The sequence below is a fragment of the Ipomoea nil genome, unplaced genomic scaffold (assembly GCF_001879475.1).
Source record: "Ipomoea nil cultivar Tokyo-kokei standard unplaced genomic scaffold, Asagao_1.1 scaffold3401, whole genome shotgun sequence".
In the NCBI taxonomy this organism is placed as follows: Eukaryota; Viridiplantae; Streptophyta; class Magnoliopsida; order Solanales; family Convolvulaceae; genus Ipomoea; species Ipomoea nil.
Window position 1 is genome coordinate 437825 of NW_017619829.1, and position 20122 is coordinate 457946.

The following is a 20122-nucleotide window of genomic DNA, read 5'->3' on the forward strand; positions in this document are numbered from 1 at the left end:
AATGGTAAGTAAGAGATGCCATTTTTTAGGGACAAATGGCAATTCTCAAATCTATATATATATATATATATATATATATATATATATATATATATATATATATATATATATATATATATATATATATATATATATATATATATATATATAATTAAAATCCTTCATACATGGGTTAATTAATATTAAAAGCATTAAATATTCCGTGTGATTTCCTAGAGTAAAAAAAATAATTAAAGAATTAAATATAGTAATAATTAAGAATTTGCTATTTAAACTCACCATTCTGCTAGATTCAAAGTTGTCACCTACAAACATATTTTTGCTTTTGTACTCTCCTTTTTACACAGATTTTCAATGGCAGCTGAATTTCACTCTGAGATTGTTGGTAATCAACTTCGTGTAGCACTGCGGTGGAATACCATTAGGTTTCGAGTGCTTCGTGTTGTTCGTCTTCCAGAAACAAAAGGTTCTCAAACCATTCAATCTATAGAGTGTGTAGTACATGATGTAGAGGTATTTTTTTTTACTGTAATATAAATTCTAATATTTTATATTTCTAAAATTTACTGTTGATGCATATGTTTTTTTTTTTTTATTAATAATTTCAGAGAACTTTTATACATATGCATATTCCACAATTGTATGAACAAAAGTGGTTTAACAAATTTGAAGAAGGCAAAGTTTATCTAATCAATAGATTTGACGTGATTTATAATGCCTATAAAAACAAAATTTCTGCTCTCAGGTATATGTTGATGTTTTGTGATAGAACTTGTATATAAATATAAGCGAGATAAGGGAGATATATATATATATATATATATATATATATATATATATATATATATATATAAAATATAATATAATATAATATAATATAATAATTGTAAGAACATAATTAAATGTTATTTTGGAACAGAATTCAAAATCAAGGTCCACTCTTGTCATAATTTGCCCATTAAATCATTGATTTGATTGGTGTTTAGTTAGATTCCTTGTGTGGCGATGCAGGCAGGCAGCTAAACGAATTGACGAATGCACTACATTGCGCCACGTTTGTTAGTTAAAGAGGGGTGAAATACAACCCAGCACAACATTGATCAATTGTTATTCTATACACCCCTCCCAAAATAACGGTCGTTTTGTTAATTTCAAGTATAAAATTTTGTGCATTCTATTATATAATTCTGTATATTTTAAACATGAGAATTTTTAGTTATAAAATTCTATGTTTACAGGTATAAAATTCTGTATTTTCATATATAAAATTCTGTACATTTTATTATATAATTTTGTACATTCAAAAACATGGATTTTTTTTTAATTTTATAAAAAAGAGTTAAGAGTTTATGTGTATTATGTTAACAGTTTATGTTTAATATGTATTATGTTAGATTATGTGTATTATCCTTTCAAAAAGATTATGTGTATTCAGTTATAAAATTCTGTATTTTCTCAGGTATAAAATTCTGTGTATTATATTATACAATTCTGTATATTCAAAATATGATTTTTTTAAAGAAATTAACAGTAAACACGCAAAAAGATACAAAACAACGTCGTTTTGGTGTGCGCCATTGTGCACGGTATAATTTGCCAACATTGATTGAATGCCCTTAATTTTTTATTTTTGATGGGAGTGTCAAATAAAATCAATAAAGCACATGAAAATCACCAACAATTATAATGTGGATCGCGGTCCATAAAGCTTTGTGCACCATAGTTTAAAAAGAACAGACACTATAGTGTATTTATATTGACACTGTTTCACATATTATTTTTATATTATCAAATGAAACTGCAATTGAATTGAAATGAAACTGTAGTTGTGTTGAAATAAAACTGTAGTGTATACAAAATGAAATTGAATAACAATTTTATATACAATGAAACTGCAATTGAATTGAAATGAAACTGTAGTTGTGTTGAAATGAAACTACAGTGTATACAAAACGAAACTGAATAACAATTTCACATATTTGAGTGTATATTGTCCAGCGAAACTGTAGTTATATCAAAATGATACTGTAGTTGTGTTAAAATGAAAGTGCATTGTATATTTGATACCTGGACAACAATGCATGTGGACCGCGATCCACAGTATAATTGTAACACCCCCTTTTTCTAAATTCTAAAACCCGATAATAATCATTCTTAAATGGGATTAAACAAGGGTAGGTTGGATAAACTAGAATAATAATTCAATTCAATAACTAAGGAGAGTGTCACTGCCACAGTCACCCACTCGCGGGTGACTGCACATGCTAACAAAACTACTAAGTCAAAGAGTCAAACTCAATAAAACGACAGAAAGGGGAAGCAATCCCCGGTGTCTACGCACCAACAACAGTAAAGTAGTTTACTACAACCATCAATAAAATACATCTAAGGGAAAGGGGTACTAGTCTAGCAACCGTGCGTTGCTCTCTCTGTGGCCGAACCGTGCGCTGCTCTCTCTGTTCAGTTTCGGCCTCAAGGCCGAGCCGAACCCAGACAGCTCTCGACATCCCACGAGATTAGTGCCACTCTCGTGCACTACTCTCTCTCGGCCCCAGGCCGAATTAGCAGCCTCCAAGTGGCTTTGTGTTGGAAAAATAATACTAAAAGTTGGCATAACTTACGACATTCGTGCTTGCAGGTGCCAGCATACACGAGTTCAAGCCTTCTCTGGCTCAATTTGGGATTTCATTTGTTCCCCCCCCCCCCCTTGCGCGCGAGAGAGAAGCTCTATGCTATACAATTCAATAAACCTATAAAAGACCCTGGTATAAATAGTGGTGCAAATCTATTTCCCAAACCAATGTGGGACAAAAGCTCACCTTTTTCCCTTCATTTTTCCAACTCAATGGGTCTACTTTAAGAATCAATATCTCATTCACCCATTATCCGTTTTGAGCGTACAATATATCAATCTCTTCGTCTCACTACGAAGAACCCGAATCCACTTTTACTTGGCTGAAATCGGAAGTGGATCTCACTGATAATTGTACCACAAAATAGCCACTTAAAATGCCATTTTAATGCTATTTTTTCAACTATCCCCCACATGAATGAAAAATTGATTTTCAGGGTACTTTGAAATAGGAAACAACTGTGTTCAGCGGTCGATCCCTGCATAGAATAGGTAGGTGTTACCTTTGAACCTTCCCTTGTGAAGATATGTTTACTCTACTGGCTGTACGGTAAAACGCGATGCCTTTGAACCGACTGCCGTTTGTGTAGACGATGACATATCTTACACAGGAACCCCCCAACCGTGCTCTGTTCTCATGATTGTGCCCATTTTGGTCGTGGATCACCGTTCCTGGTTCTGCGAGAGTTTCTAAAGAATTGTGCCCATCAATTCTCCTTTGAAGCCACTCTCACTTCTCTCTTACATAGGTGATTCTTTTATAAGTATCCCACATACTCACACATGTCAACCGACATTCGAATCATTAAAGCATCAACGTTCTAGACTCGTATGGGAGCCACTGTTCTAACGAGGAGTGGTAGGGAGTCCGAGACCCCCACAGTGACACACTCCGTTCCATAATTTAGTTGTCCCATTGAACCTAAGTTCCAGCTAGGTTGGGTATCCACTATAGAAATTTTATACAAAGAGTTTTAGACCCATTCCTCGTTCCAACTTCTCAACAACCATTTGCTTATCCTCGGGTTAGCGAGTTAGCGGCCACTACTGTAACACCCCGAAATTTTTAAACTTTTGAAGCTTATATAATAAAGGTAAATTCTCATTAAATCCCAAAACATAATATAAAGAGTACGGGGTGCTATGCCACACCTGAGCTAGAGAACTCAGGTGCACAGGCTAACTAACTAATATCCTCAATAATGTAAATGTATAAGCATGGCACGCAGGCCGAAAGGGAAACTATCTACTTCTACGCTTCAAGACTCTAGCGCGCTCCAGTGTCTACTCCTCTGTGCCTGAAAGCCAAATATATCTGTTCAGCGAGAGATGCTGGTAACCCACTCCAACGCGTTGAAATACAATACATATAGATATATACATAGATATATGAAAAATCATTTCGAAGCATGAAGATATATCCTAAGAGACTCTAGCTTTCAAAACAGGGAATAGACTTGACAGATAGGGATAGGCGCAGCCAATAGTCATAATCAAGCATATACAATTCACAAACGTAGGGAACAGACTCGACAGATAGAGATAAGCACAACCAATAGTCATAACCAAGCATATACGGTTACTAGCATGTATCCTATGGTCACGATTTCATAACGTTTATAACCTCAAACCATCCATATCTCATCACATAGCACACTTTGTTGGCGCCACAGGACCAATCGCATGCCCATACATGAGGGTCAGCGCATATAGCTCTGACACGGTCCCGCAGCACCCTGCCCCGTATCGCAACACGGAGGGGTCGATCGCAACCGACCGATGAACCGCAGCTCATCATAATGTTTGATCGCAACCAAACAGTGGACCGCAGCCCAAGAGTAGTCATCTGACCGCAACCAGGAATATGAACCGCATCTCATGTAAAACGTTTGATCGCAACCAAACGGTGGACCGCAGCCCGAGAGTGTAAATCTGACCGCAACCAGCTTCTGAACCGCAGCTCAGGAATAACCAATTTGATCGCAACCAAATTGGGGTATCATGCACACATAACACATAGCAAACACATGCAACCCACATTAACACATTGGGAAGGGGAGAAAACGTATAATAAAACCTATGCGTGGTCATCCACAAACAAGGAATAGTCCTAAGGGGTTCATACTTCTTTCACCTAGGCCAACGGGATACCAATTCAACTAGCATGTGATATATAAGACTCATTTATCCTACGAACGGTACCCGAAACATCAAACTAGACTTAGGCACGATAAACGGAGTCCGTTGGGACACCACGGGGGTCGGGGGAACATCAAACGGGGAAGCCGGGATCCCGAAGTGGGAGGATTTCCAGCGGGTAGCCGGTGGGTGAAGGGTCACCCGTCGGCTGCTCGCCGGCGACGTGATTCCGGGCAGCGGGTGCCCGGCGGGCAGTCGCCTGCCCGCCGGCTGCCCGCTGCCGGCGATGTCCGAACTTGGCCGCGGGTAGGTGGCGGGTCCCCTACCCCCACCTACCCCCCACTGACTCTTTTTCACAAATAACGCCCCGGGAACCTTTGTGGAACCCGAAGCCATGCTTAGACACCTTTAAACGTAATTGATGATAACACGTAGACAATTAACGGATCAAAAGTAAGAAACATACAACACATATTCTATCATGCTTTTCTAAACATAATTAACACCCAATCATGCGAATTCCCACCCAATACATTAAGAATAACACCATACGAGTTTCACGTTGCATCCTAGGGCTCTAATCACAATTAAATCATCAAGAACGTAACACATCTTTTAACATCAAGAAACAATACAATTTATCAAGAATATCTCATAATCATCAAGAATCCGAATTCCTCAAGAATATCACACAATCATCAAGAATCCCTTTTCATCATCAAGATTATCAAGATAAAACCATATCACCAATTATCAAGATCACATCATCAATATAAACAATTTATCAAAACACAAGAATATAGAGGGATGCCTAAGAGGGAGATCATAGCTAAGAAAATAGGTTTTGTTGAGACATGGGTTACCTCTTAGCCTTAATTAATTCCTTGGCTATGAAGGGTCTTTCTTTAAGCTTTCTCCTTTCTTGATTTCTCCTAAGGGGATTCTTGGAACTTCTTGTGTGGTGAGAGATTATTGTGGTGTAAGATTTAGGTGCCTCCTATGATCCTATATATATATATATATATATATATATATATATATATATATATATATATATTCCTAAGAGTCATAATTGGGGTCTAAATACTATGGGCTTGCTAATTCCATTCCTTATAGGACTAAGGACTTGTTTTAGGGATAAGGGTCCATGGTCCATAGTGGACCATATTAATTAATTAAAGAGAATCCTAATCATAATCTGAATAGTAAAAGGCCTACTTCCTTTAACTAGGTCTAGGATTCCTAATTAAAATCTGAATAGTAAAAGGTTTACTTTCTTTATTCCTAATAGGCTTAAGACTCTAATTTAGGCAAGGGTCCACGGTTCATGGTGGACCTTATTAATTAATTAAAGGGAAACCTAACCGAATTAAATCATATTTAATTATTATTAACGGGATTAATTAAATAATTAATCCGGGATTGAAGGCCGTAACACGGGGTGTTACAACTACGTTATCTATTGACATCATGTAGTCAATAGAGATAACACCTGTTGTGAGAAATTGTTTAATGGTATTATGTCTACGACTTATAAGTCTAGACTTACCATTGCACATCTAACTCTGTAATTAACCAATTTGACTTGACTACCGCATCGCACACAAATTGGAGGTAAGAGTTTTCCCAAATAGGAATATCCTCGAAAAATGGCGTAGCCGTTCAGCCTTTCCGCGACACATGTCTAAGGCAATCAGCTTAGATACCGTCATGGATCTTAGCTATCACAAATCGTTTCAAGAATTTCCATACAACCAACTGCACTGGCCTACGTAAACACGTAGCCTTTCCAAGTACAGCTAGATATCCCACGTAGTGTAGTTTAAAGTCACGAGTATACCTTAAGTATCTCATAACTCTCACTATTGCCTTCTAGTGTGTATCACTAGGGTTACTCGTATGTCTACCGAGTTCGTTAACCACAAAAGCAATATCCGGCCTAGTACAACCCATTAGATACAATTAAACTACCAATAATCTAAACGTATTCGCCGTGAGAAATACAATCTACGTGAATATTGGCTAGTTGTACGTTAGTATCTAACGGTGTCCAAGCCATTTGATTATCATCCTTAGCAAGGATTCAATCAACATACTGAGATGGGCTCATCACAGATCATCCGGTCTTCTCACGATTTTAATCTCGAAGATTAAATCTGCCGAACCTATGCCCTTCATGTCAAATCTCAAATTTAACATGTTCCTGGTAGATTTGATCATTTGGTTGTTACTACCCATGATGAGTTTATCGTGTATAAACAAATAGTGATATCACCGTCTATCGTACGCTTTACGTAGACACACTTGTCACCTTTGTTTTTACTAAACTCGTTGGTCATCACTGCATGATCAAACCTCACATGCCAAATACTAAGGCAATTGTTTCGAACCATACAATGATCTTACCAATTACACACTTTCTTTCCATAGCGCAGAACCACAAAAAACCCTCAGGTCGTTCCATGTCTAGTAAGAAAGCGATACATCCATTTCGATGAACTTCCAAGTCTCGCTAAACGGCTATGGCGAGTATCATACTAATGGATTTCATTCTCATTACAAGAGAATATATATCAAAGTAATTGTGGCTCTCGCATTGCATGTAATTTACAATTACAAGCCCGACTGTTTACTTCAATATAACCAATCGGTTTTTATCTTCTGACACGTGATCCACTAAGATCCAAAGGTTTTTCATCCTGGAGGAAGAACAACCAGTTCCAAGTATGATTCTCTAAGATAGAATCTACTTCACTTTTTGTAGCCTCTTTCTATATTGGTCCATCCATAGAAGTCACAACTTCTACATACGTTTGTGGCTCATTTTCTAACAACCTTGTCAGAAAATCCAATTCATTTTCTAATAACAAGTTAGAATATGCGTATTACATTCTAACATGTACGTCAGAAAATTTGGATCAAAGGATTTTCCAATCCTAGCTCTCTTGCTATGTCTAGCTTTGAGCTCGGGTTCTCTTTCATACCCTCCAACCACAACTACGCTGAACGTTCATTTCAACATGCTAGGTCCTATATTGGACCTTCACAGAAATTCATCTTCTAAAGAACGATGACTTTCTTGATTCAATTTATCGTGTTCTTATGTACATCCAAACTATAAGACTCGTGTACTAAGAACCAATAACCGCCTTTGGCAAGACACCCCTATATTTCAGGTATTAGTAGGAAAGCTTCCTACGTACCCACAATTCGTAAGAATTTCATGCGGGTAACCTTATTTAAAAGGTACTTATTTGTCCAAAGTATTGTCTCATCCCACACACTTTGAGGTAGACCCGAACTTATCAACGTCTTGATATTTATGTTCGGCAACAACGTTCGATTGAGATGAATACCGTACCGTACGCTCAAGTACGATATCAACGTTTGCGCAGAAATCACCAATAGGTGTTTCATGTTCACCACATCGATTGCTCGTAACCGCATTAATCCATGATTAATTTGGTTTTCTCTTTTATTCTTATAAATAATAAACATGTGCTACCAATTAACACATCTCATAGAAACTAATAGATTAGCCTTTACAGATCCATTTGGTTTTGACCAAAAGGCCAAAAAACACGAATCATTGCAACACGAATCGTTGCAAATAATGCTCCATCCAAAGCATCACCTCGTTAGCATCACCTTGTGAACAACTCGTGTTAATTGTTCCCACACGAATTAAAGCAATGCTAATTACTTAGCACTTTTAAGTGCTAATCTCAATTCAACTCACCGAATTGAGCAATTTCAATTCTCAGCTTAAGCATATAGCCGTTAGTGCTATATTAAGCCACAATTAAGCACTATCATTAGTGCTAATTACATTTGGACATTCAATGTTGCGATGCTAATTCAATTAGCATTTTCAGTTAAGCTCAAACTTAATTTGACGTCCCAACAATTTGTTTCAAATTACATTTCATACTAGTATAATTTGGAATTTTTGATCAAGTTAATTTTAACTCAATTAACAAAATCAAATCAACCAAATTTTTCGACTAGTTGAATTAAGCCTATATAATCGTACTAATGATATTTTTTTTTTAAATATTCAACACTTGAGCTATGACGATCACGATTATATAGCTATCCCAATTATTGACAAACTGATCATACTTGAAATCTATATCGTTCAACATGAACTAGAACTGAAGTCCTTATGAGATTTCAAACATGTAACACGTTTGTTACATGTCGTTTTGGCCGTTAAGCCATTTTAGCATTTTCCAAATAATGCTACGTGATGCACACAACATCCATAATGAATCATTTCATACCTTTAACATTATCCTATCAAATAATTCGTATGTACCATGGTTCAACAACTAAATGGAACAATTCATTTTTATTCAACAATAACAATGTATCACAAGGATACTACAACATTTATTCAACAAATAAATAAATAGGAAAATTACATTGGAAATCAATTTCCATTATTCATGTATAGTAGTCCTTTGAACCCATGTGCCTTGTTCCATTTTTCAACCGTCCACTCCACAAAGAGTGGTCCTTTTAACGCACATCGGTGGTACCTTGGTTGTGACCTCACTCGTCTAACCATCCACATTCTTTAACAAAAGCGAAGTTGTCCTCAACCTTTTCACCAGGATGACGGTTCGCTTATAGTGACTGCTCACTTCCTCCTCATAATCATCTTCAAGACTAAACTTCCGTTTGCCTTTCCTTTGATTATGGTTGAAGTCGTTGTTCTTACTACAATAGTCCTCAGACCACGTAGTGATCACGTAGTCACTGGATCCTTCGTGGCTTTTAGCCAATCCACTAGGCAACACAATATGTATCAATTGCATGCCACCAGCCACTAGTCTACTGGTTCGTAAACAAAAGTTCTCCAGAGCACCATCGTGTGATATTGCAACTCCCATGGAAACACCATTTCCAACGTTTTTGCCGTCAACCGGCATCTCAAAATGTGCAACATCATTGTCGTTCCGGCCATTTGAATGCGCACCACGAGCAACATTCACGGTTCTAACACTTTTGAAATCCATCGACTTGTTCATACAAAGAATAAGGTTTTAAGATTGTTGAAAATAACGAACCAAGTTGATTTACCAAAAATAATATAATATATATTCACACGAAAAAAAAAAAAAAAAAAAAAAAATATATATATATATATATATATATATATATATATATAACCGTGGGTCTGATTTGTATATATTTTGTATATAGATATATATATGGTTAGGTTCTTGTGAGAACAAGTCTTCCCGTGCGGTCAGTGCGGCATACACCATTAGGTATGCATAAATACACCACACAGTGTTCGAAAATACACCATTATGTGTGGTGTATTTTTTTTTTGTATGGTGTTTTTTTTTTTTGGCATTTCATTCTGGTGTATTCTCGAACACTGTATGGTGCATTTATGCATACCTAATGGTGTATGCCTCACTGACCGCACGAGAAGGCCTGTTCTCATAGGAACCAAATTATATATATATACCATCGAAAGGAAAGATTTTTTTTGTAAATGAATGAATGTTACGACGGAATTAACGACGGAATTTATTCCGTCGCAATTGTGTTTTATTTTTACTTCAAAAGGACCGTGATTTTATTTTTCTTAATAATTATGAACATTAAAAATTAAAACCCCATTCTTTGTCGTCTCACTGTCTCAGCCCTCAGCCCCTCACCCCTGTGGAAACCCTAAATCGCTAAGCTCGCTTTGCCCTCTACGCTCTACCTCTCTCTCTCGCTCGCGGTCTCAGGCCTCGCCGGATTCGGAGTTGCCACGCTCGTCTTCTCAGTTCTCAGGCAGGCCTCACCGCTATTCTTCTCAGTCTTCTTAGTTCTCAAGCAGTGAAGCAGGGCTCACTGATTCGCAGCTCGTCTTCTCAGTTTTCAGGCCTCGCCGGTCGCCGCTCGTCTTTGCCTGAGCACGCCCTCAAATCTTTGAGTTTCTGAGACTCACTGCTCGCCCTCAACGCCTCAAATCAAAACCTTTCATTCTTTCAAAGGTAAGTTGCATATAGCATACTAATGTGAAAAAACCGGGAACAGATTGAAGAAATACTTCTCTTCTTAAAAAGATCCAATTGGCCTACAATGGTGTGAGAAACACGGTTTTATGATTTTAAGTTTCAGTTCTATTGACCTTGTCTTAAGTTCTGGCTGTGCTGAATTATTGATGCTCTGTATTTAAGTTTGTTTATAGTTTCAAGGCAATGCTTAGAAATTCATGCGGCAGTTATAGTGATCACTCACTTTAACAAATCAGTTTATTAACAACCTTGAAATTTCTTGCCCTTTGCAGCTAATGCATTAGATGAATATGCTATTCGAAAGACTAAGGCTGCTGAGTCAAATGATGAGGTTGCTAATGTGGATCCTAGGATGGAGGCCATTGTGGAGAGAATGCTTGATAAGTAAGTAAAGCTATTGTAAAGCAATTATAAAGAGTGATAATCTTGATGCAGCTTTGATGTATTGCATTAATGTGTCCCACAACTTTGTCAACAGTAGGTGTAACACCCCCAAAAAACACAGACCTAAAAACAAGTCTTAACACATGCAGATTAACACAAACACTAGCACAACGGAAGAAAACAGAGACTGGATAAAAGAAATCCAAAACAGGGGTGTTATGCCACGTCTACCACACCCGGTAAACGCTAAGGCGAACAATCTGCAAGTGTATCACTATCCCAAAACATCAAACTACAAACAGTCTAAAACCATTGGCTCGCAGGCCACAAAAACACAATCTAAAGGTACAGGCGCTAAGCTACCGGCTCTAGACATTGCGCTCGACTACTCAACACTTGAAAGAACACAAAGATAAACATCGGGGCGACGCCCGGTCAGCGAAAGATGCTAGTAACCCACCAATACCGTTAAGTATCATAAATAGGTAGATATAAGATATAAAAACCATTTTCGAAACGGAATACATATATATAAGTCAAAAGCCAAGATCAGAAGACAACACAAGACTCACCACTCACAAAGATAACACCGGGAACACATCCCAACCACAAAGGTTAACCACACACAAGGATAAAGACTCACCCAACGACAACACATGCCAAACAACACAAGCCTCCGTGACTACACACGTCACGAGAGAAGAGAACTCACCACAACGGCTACACAAGCCCTCGTGACATCACCCATCACGAGTTGATATGCCTTCCTTATGCCATGTTCCAACCTTATGGCTACCCCCAACCTTGTACCTTCAAAGCCAACCATTACCTCCAGAAAACCCCTGTACAGCCAAGTCCAACCTTATTCCGCCGGGACCGTCGTCCCCCACCTATAACCACCAACGAAAACCCACCAATCACGGCAACACATGCCCGGATAACACAATGTTATCCCCCAATCACGTGGACTCAGCCACAACTCCATAATCACGTCACGACCACCACGAGGACCGCTGCAATACCTTGGTGACTAGCGTCCCATACCACTAATCGTGCAATCCAGGTAGAGCCACACACGCACCACCACTCACACGAAAGTCAAGCAACGGATTACAACGAAGGTATGAAACACACTCGATCAAGGAACGGTCACCACCCAACAACAACAACGATGAATAACACAAGTTATCATCAACCAAACGGAAGGTACGAACAACACACACGCTAGCATTAAGACAACAAACTAGCATGCTTATCAACGGGGAAACTCAAGATAGTTCCGAGGAACACACAAGACACTTCTTGGTTTAACGAAACACAAAGTTGAACACTTAGCACGAATCAAGACACCAAAGATCCTACATGGATACCTACCATAAAGCTCTAGACCTACGAAACATCAAGAAGACGCTCAAATAGTTCCACAAAGAACAACGGAAAGCCAAAAGATCACACACCGAGACAAACGAATCACAGGGAACAAATCCCGAACCAACTCCACCGTGTTCCCCGCGGGTGGACCCACGGGTAGTGCCCCACCCGTGGTCCCGCCCGCGGGTACACTACCCACAGGGCGACACGTTCCCCGCGGGTAGGCCGGCGGGTGGTGCCCCGCCCGCCGTTCCGCCCGCGGGTACGTCCCTGTACCACAACAAATCCCTTCGGGGATTTTCTCCTCCAAACACAAATTCAAGTCCAAAACACACCAAATCTCACCAAAAACAACAAAATGACTTGAACCAAGGAACATGCCAAGCAATGGCACAAAGGAACCCTAAACACAAGCTCTAGATATGCAATATCACAAGATAAATGCATAAACTCTCACATTTCATAGCAAAACACAAATAGAAGCCAAGAAATCATATATAGGTAAGCAAAATAGGTTTTGTAGAGCATGGGTTACCTCTTGAAGACCAAAAGACTCCTCTTACACCACAACAAGCTCTCCACTAAGCTCCCTAGCCAAACCCACTTCAAGATCAAACCAAAAGATCATAAAGATCCTACCTTTAAGAAAAGACAACTAAGATGGAACCAAAAAGACTAGACAAGCTTAGATCTTACCTTTCTAGATGCCCAAATAGAGGAAAGATTGAATCTTGGAAGCAAAACTTGGAATCTTGACAAAGGTCTCACTAGGCTTGAAGAATAAGCTACTCTTCTTTTCTAGAGAGAAGGTAGAGATATTTTCTAGGAATTGTAAGGGATGAAAAATGAAGAAGTCTTCTAGGTTTAGGTTACAAAACTAACTCTTGGTGAAAAGACAAGGATACCCTTACTAACTCTTAGAAAGTGTAAGGAACAAGGGAACTCCTCTCAAAGCACAAGGTACAACACCACTTAAAGATTGACTAGTCAAATACTAGTCCTTGAGTATTAAAAATCAGGATTTTAGGAATCAATTCCTCAAAAGAAATAGAATTAATTACTCAATTAATTCATGAATTGGAGTGTGGATTTTTGGGGTGTCACAGTAGGGAATTTAGATGTGAGGTATAGTTATGTAATACTTTGAGGACAAAGCGTCAAATAGACTTTGGATTCCAAGTTTGTTTTTTTAATTTGTTAATATAATTCTTATTCTTTTCACAATTTTCTGTTTTTCTTATCTAGGTTTTAAAAACTTTCATCACTATTGAAAAATAATAATTTTAGATAAATTTTTTAAAAAATAATTCAAAAAATGCGACAGAATATAAGTTTGCGACGGAATATTTGTTACAATAAATGCGACGGAATCACGACGAAAAACAATAAAAACGATGGAATTTGCAACGGAAAAATAATATGGCGACGGAATATTCGTTTAAGATATGGCTACGGAAGTAGCGTCGGAATCATTTCCGTTGCCCAAATTGCGATCGAATTGCGACGGAAATATTTCCGTTGCAAATTTGCGACGCCTTTTTCCGTCGCCAATTCCGTCGCCTTATTTTGCGACGGAATTATTCCGTCGTCTATCAAAATACGACAAGGCGATAGACGACGGAATATATTCCGTCGCAAAACGTGATTCGCGACGGAAAAATTCCGTCGCGATTCGCGATTTTTCTTGTAGTGTATGATTCATGTTTTTCCGGCTATTTTTTATGGTATTTTTTTCATTTTTGCCGCGTGATTGTTTTAAGGGCTTTATAGTATTTGTATTTTTTTTTCTTATTTTTTGGGTTTGTTTTTTGGATGATTTGCTTGTTTTTAGGTGTATTAATTATGGTAAATTAAGATATTGTTCATTTATATTCTGATGCAGCGTACCTCTTTATATACTTTTTAGTTTTCTATGGTTTTTGTCTGTATCGTTCCAAAGTTTGCAGTCATCCTTATTCATTTTTACGGCATTCTCTGTGCAAAGGCTTATGGATTCTCCAGGTTGGTGTTTTCGTTTGTTTCTAGTATATATTTATTGAGCATCAGTTGGTATTTGGTTTGTGTATAAGTATGTGTTCATGTGTAAGACATGCGTTGTAGTTGTTTTGTATTGGCGTTGTTTATGGAGTTTTGATTTGTCTATTTTAATCGTGGTTCTTGGTTCTTGGATTAGCGCTTGTCGTAGGGATTTGGTTTTTTGTTCCCGTTAGTAGTTGTCATTTATGTCTTATACGATATATATTATTTCGTAGTTGTAATTCTCATTTTCTTTTTTTTTTTCATCAGTTCCATTGGCATCTGTTTTTCGTTTATAAATTGTATTGCTAATTTATGCGTGTTTCCTTGTTGGTTTAACAACATGGGTTGTATGTGCTATTTTTTGTATACTCTTAGGTTATTCTAATTGTAGTTTTGTGCATTTCCTACTACATGTTCTTTGCATTGTATATTTTTTTGAAGGTTTCTATTGGGGTGTTAGTAATATTATTATTATTGGTTATTATTATTGTTGTAACACTTAATATTTATGTGGTAGTGGCTTAGTCTTATATGACTTGCCTATTAGTCAGGAGTAGTTTACGTTAGCTATCTCTCTTTTGTATTGTACTTTCAGTTAGATTGTAACAGTGTTGATTATCCTAATCTCATCTGGTATCAGCAAGCCTATCGATCCTCTCCTAACCTCTCTCCTACCCGTTGACTTTTTCTCTCCAATTAACAATGTCGACGAACTCCTCCGAGCGCACGGTCACCGCTGCCACCGTTGCTGCTCCGACCACCACCCAAAACTCCCTTTCCTCAGCCCACCATTTCGTTTCCATAAAACTAACCTCCCGGAACTTCTTGATTTGGCGCACCCAACTAGTTCCATTCCTCCGTGGCCAAGGTCTCCTAGGCTACGTAGATGGCGACATGCCCTGTCCACCACCCACGATCGAAGTGCTTCCCACCGGCGACTCTGCGTCTGGAACGGCGGCAGCTGTCTCCACCGCCAACCCCGCACACGCTGCCTGGGTGCAGCAGGATCAAAGTATCCTATCGCTACTGATTTCGTCGCTCTCAGACGAAGTCATTTACTTAGCGGTCGGAAGGCACACCTCGCGCGAAGTATGACTGTCGATCACGACCGCCCTCGGCTCATCCTCTCGAGCCCGCTGTCTGAGCCTCCTCGGACAGTTCCAGAATCTCCGCCAAGGTAATCTCACACCGGCGGATTTTCTTAGACGTGCACAACTGCTTGTTGAAGCTCTTGCTCAGGCCGGACACCCCATCTCACTGGACGAACAAAACATGTAAGTTTTCAGGGGTCTCCGTCCAGAATTCCTGGCGCTTGCTGCATCGCTCACGGTCACCGGCACTCCAGTAACAATCCCGCATCTTTCAGATTATTTGCAGGCGCAATAATTCATTTTTTAAGATGATTATCCGGCGTCGGGCGATGGGATCGTCGCAGGTTCTCCGGCTGCAATGTACGCTGGACGTGGGCAGTCCGGCGGATGTGGCTCTGGCAATTCCCGCGGCGGTCATAGACGAGGCAGAAACGGCTGAGGTCACGGAGGCAGTGCTGGTCGTGGCCGGAATGGTGCGCCGCACTGTCTGATTTGTCGGTCGCTCGGGCACACCACCGTCTACTGCTTCAAGCGGTACACTACCCAGCCTCCAGCGCAAGCCAACCTCGTTGTCGCTGGTGATGAGACGGTAACAGCTCCGGCAGCACAGTCCTGGTTCCCGGACACGGGCACTACTGCTCACGCTACTCCGGATCTGAACATGGTGAATCAATCCGACGAGTACTCCGGTGGCATTTTCTAGAGTTGGACATGCATCTTTATCTATTTCTTCCCACTCAAAACAGTTATCTCTATCCAATGTTTTAATTGTGCCAAATTTGTCAGTTCCGTTGTTATCTGTACATCGATTTACAAATGAAAATGATGTATATTTTGAATTTCATAAAAATTGCTTTGTTGTGAAGGATTCCGTCACCAAGGCGATGTTGCTTAAAGGTCCTGCTTCGGGTGGTCTGTATAAACTCCCGGTGTCTCACACTCATGTTGCGTTCCTAAGCTCCAGGGCCACTCCCGGGGTGTGGCATCGTCGATTGGGTCACCCACACGCGCAAGTCCAAAATCGTGTCCTAAGGTCGTGTCCTGTCATTACAAATAAAACAGAGGCGAACCGGTCATGCACCGTGTGTCATCTTGGCAAATCTACGCGATTTCCGTTAGATAGGGTGGCATCCTCTAGTCAAAATGTCTTAGATCTTTTGTATACGGATATTTGGGGCCCCTCGCCCGTTATTTCTGTTTCTGGTTTTAGATATTTCCTTCTATTTGTAGATGATCATTCCCGGTTCTGCTGGTTTTATCCATTAAGGGTAAAATCAGACATCTATAAAATTTTTGATTCTTTTCGCGTTATGGTAGAACGCTAGTTTTCGCGTTCTATCAAATGTATATAGTCAGATCAAGGGGGTGAGTACCAAAAATTGCACAAAACATTCCAAACTCTCGGTATTGTGCACAGACAGTCGTGTGCTTACACACACGAGCAGAACAGCACACGACCAGAACAGCAGGGTTGAGCGCCGAAATCGGCATATTGTTGAAATAGGGTTAGCTCTCCTTGCCGAAGGCTCAGCCCTGGAATACTGGGACTATGCCTTCGAAACAGCAACATGTCTAATTAACTACTTACCCTCGTCTGTACTACAGTTTGAGAGTCCATACACTCGTCTCCACAAAGCAGCCCCCCATACACCTTTTTACGAGTCTTTGGGTGCCGATGTTACCCATATCTCAGACCTTATAACCGGCACAAGATAGAATTCCGATCGGCACCCTGTGTCTTCTTAGGTTACCCCCCATCTTTTAGGGGATATAGGTGCATGGACCTAACAACGGGAAAAGTCTTTATCTGTCGCCATGTCCGATTTGATGAGACTTCTTTTCCTTTTTCAGACTCATCTTTGCAGGGTACAGTACAGTCCAACGCAACATCCCCCCCCCCCCCCCCCCCCCCCCGTGGGGCGCTGGACTCATCATACCACACACACAGTTAACACCGTTGGCAACTAGCCCCCTCCAGCTCCGCCTGATGTGGGTCCTGCACTCATGACACAAGACCCGGCACCCTTGGCTATAGAAGGGCCCAAGGCGGCCCGCACACGCGGTCAGCCTCGGAGTCGTCCCCAGGAACGGGATCACGGTATGCGTCTCCGGCACATGACTCGTGGCACTGATGAACCGTTTCGAGCTTTGACTATTACCACCGATCTGACATGTTATTCTCAGGCTGTAGGCCATCCAGAGTGGCGGGATTCCATGGACCAGGACTTTAACGCTTTACTACACAACAACACCTGGCGGTTAGTTCCGGCCGAGCCTCACATGAATGTTATTGGGTGCAAGTGGGTTTTTCGAACCAAACGCACCGCCGATGGTAAAGTAGAGCGATACAAAGCCCGGCTGGTCGCCAAAGGGTTTAATCAGGTGGCAGACGAAGATTTCTTTGATACAGCCCGGTGGTAAAACCTACAACAGTCCGTTTGATATTTTCTATAGCTGTTTCGAAACGGTGGACTCTGCGTCAACTGGATGTTCACAACGCCTTCCTCAACGGGCACTTAGCTGAAACCGTGTATATGAAGCAACCGCCCGGGTATGAAGACCCTTCACATCCCGGCCACGTCTGTCACCTCCAGCGCTCTCTCTATGGCCTCAAACAAGCGCCACGGGCTTGGTTCAAAAGATTTCATGACTACTTAATCTCTGTAGGTTTTTCGTCCTCCAAGACCGATGTTTCCCTTTTTCACTACTCCACTGGCGTGTCTTGTGTGTTTTTGCTAGTGTATGTCGACGACATCATAATGATGGGGGATGATGCAGGCCTAATTGATAGCCTTCTCAGCCGCTTGTCCACGGTGTTTAAGATTCGGGACCTTGGAACTCCGAGTTTCTTTCTTGGCATCGAGACACTGCACAATGAAGATGGATTGATGCTCTCACAGCGCCAGTATATGGGTGATCTCTTAACTAGGGCTGGAATGTTTGACTGCAAGCCTTTGGCCACACCAGCTGCTCTCAGTCAACCAGTCACAGCGTTCGCAGAACCATACGACAATCCGACACAATATCGACGACTAGTAGGGGCCCTACAATATCTCACCATTACACGACCGGATCTATCATATGCTGTGAACCGGTTGTGTCAGTTTATGCATTCTCCGACTACTGATCACTGGGCTCTACTTAAAAGGGTCTTACGGTATATCAAGGGAACACTAGACTACGGTTTACGGTTACAGGCGTCTCCTTCTACCGAGATCCATGCTTTATTAGACTCTGATTGGGCCGGGTGCCAGGTCGACAGGAAGAGTACTAGTGGGTATGCCGTCTACCTAGGGTCCAACCTCGTTTCATGGCTTTCCAGGAAGCAACGCACGATGGCCCGCTCCTCTACCGAGGCCGAGTACAAGGCGTTAGCCGATGTCTTAGCAGAAGTCACGTGGGTTGTCTCTTTGCTTCAGGAAATTCGGCTCCATTCTGGTCAACCAGCCACCCTCTGGTGTGATAACTTGGGTGCTACCTATCTCTGTGCCAACCCAGTTTTTCATGCCAGGACCAAACACATAGAGATTGATTTCCACTTTGTTTGGGACAAGGTGGCCTCCGGTGAGTTTTCAGTGAATTTCGTGTCAACCAAAGATCAGATTGCAGACATCTTCACAAAACCCCTACCTGGACCACGGTTTGCCACGCTACCCTTGAGGGGGTGTGTTAGTAATATTATTATTAGTGTTTATTATTATTGTTGTAACACTTAATATTTATGTGGTAGTGGCTTAGTCTTATATGACTTGCCTATTAGTCAGGAGTAGTTTACGTTAGCTATCTCTCTTTTGTATTGTACTTTCAATTAGATTGTAACAGTGTTGATTATCCTAATCTCATATGGGGGGGGGGGGGGGGGGGTGGCTACTTCGTAAAGTTCATGTGTTGTCATTTGAAATGTGCAATCAGTCTGTTATTTTTTTTTTGTTTGTATGTTGTGCATGTTGGTTTTAATTGTCTGTTTTTTTGTTTATGTGTGTATTTCTGTTTGATGTTTGTGCAGTACGCTCGGAATCGCTACAAGGTTGTGTTATGGACGTGTCTCCTGATGGAACTAAGTACTGGACGCCTTCATGTGACGAGGCGGTTAGGCCTTTTCAGGGGTAGGCTTTTCCTTCTCTCACTCACGGTATTGATTTTTATTGTTAGTATGCGTCTCTTGTTGGTTTTGATGTACGTCGTAGTTCGGTGCGTAAGAATAGGGAGGGTGTTGTTGTAAAAGACTTGTTGGTTTGTTCGCGTGAGGGAGTCAAGCAGGGGGGCAGGGACCCATTGTTGTGAATGGTGCGTTGGATCAACCAGCTATGGCTCCAAAGCGCCGTCGTGTTTCGAATAGGGTGGGTTGCAAAGTGAGGTTGTTGTTGAAGATGGTTAACGATGGGGTTTTTGTGGTTCATTTCATTGAGCACCGTCATAATCATTGTTTGTGCTCGGATGTGGCTAAGCCTTTCCTGCGGGTT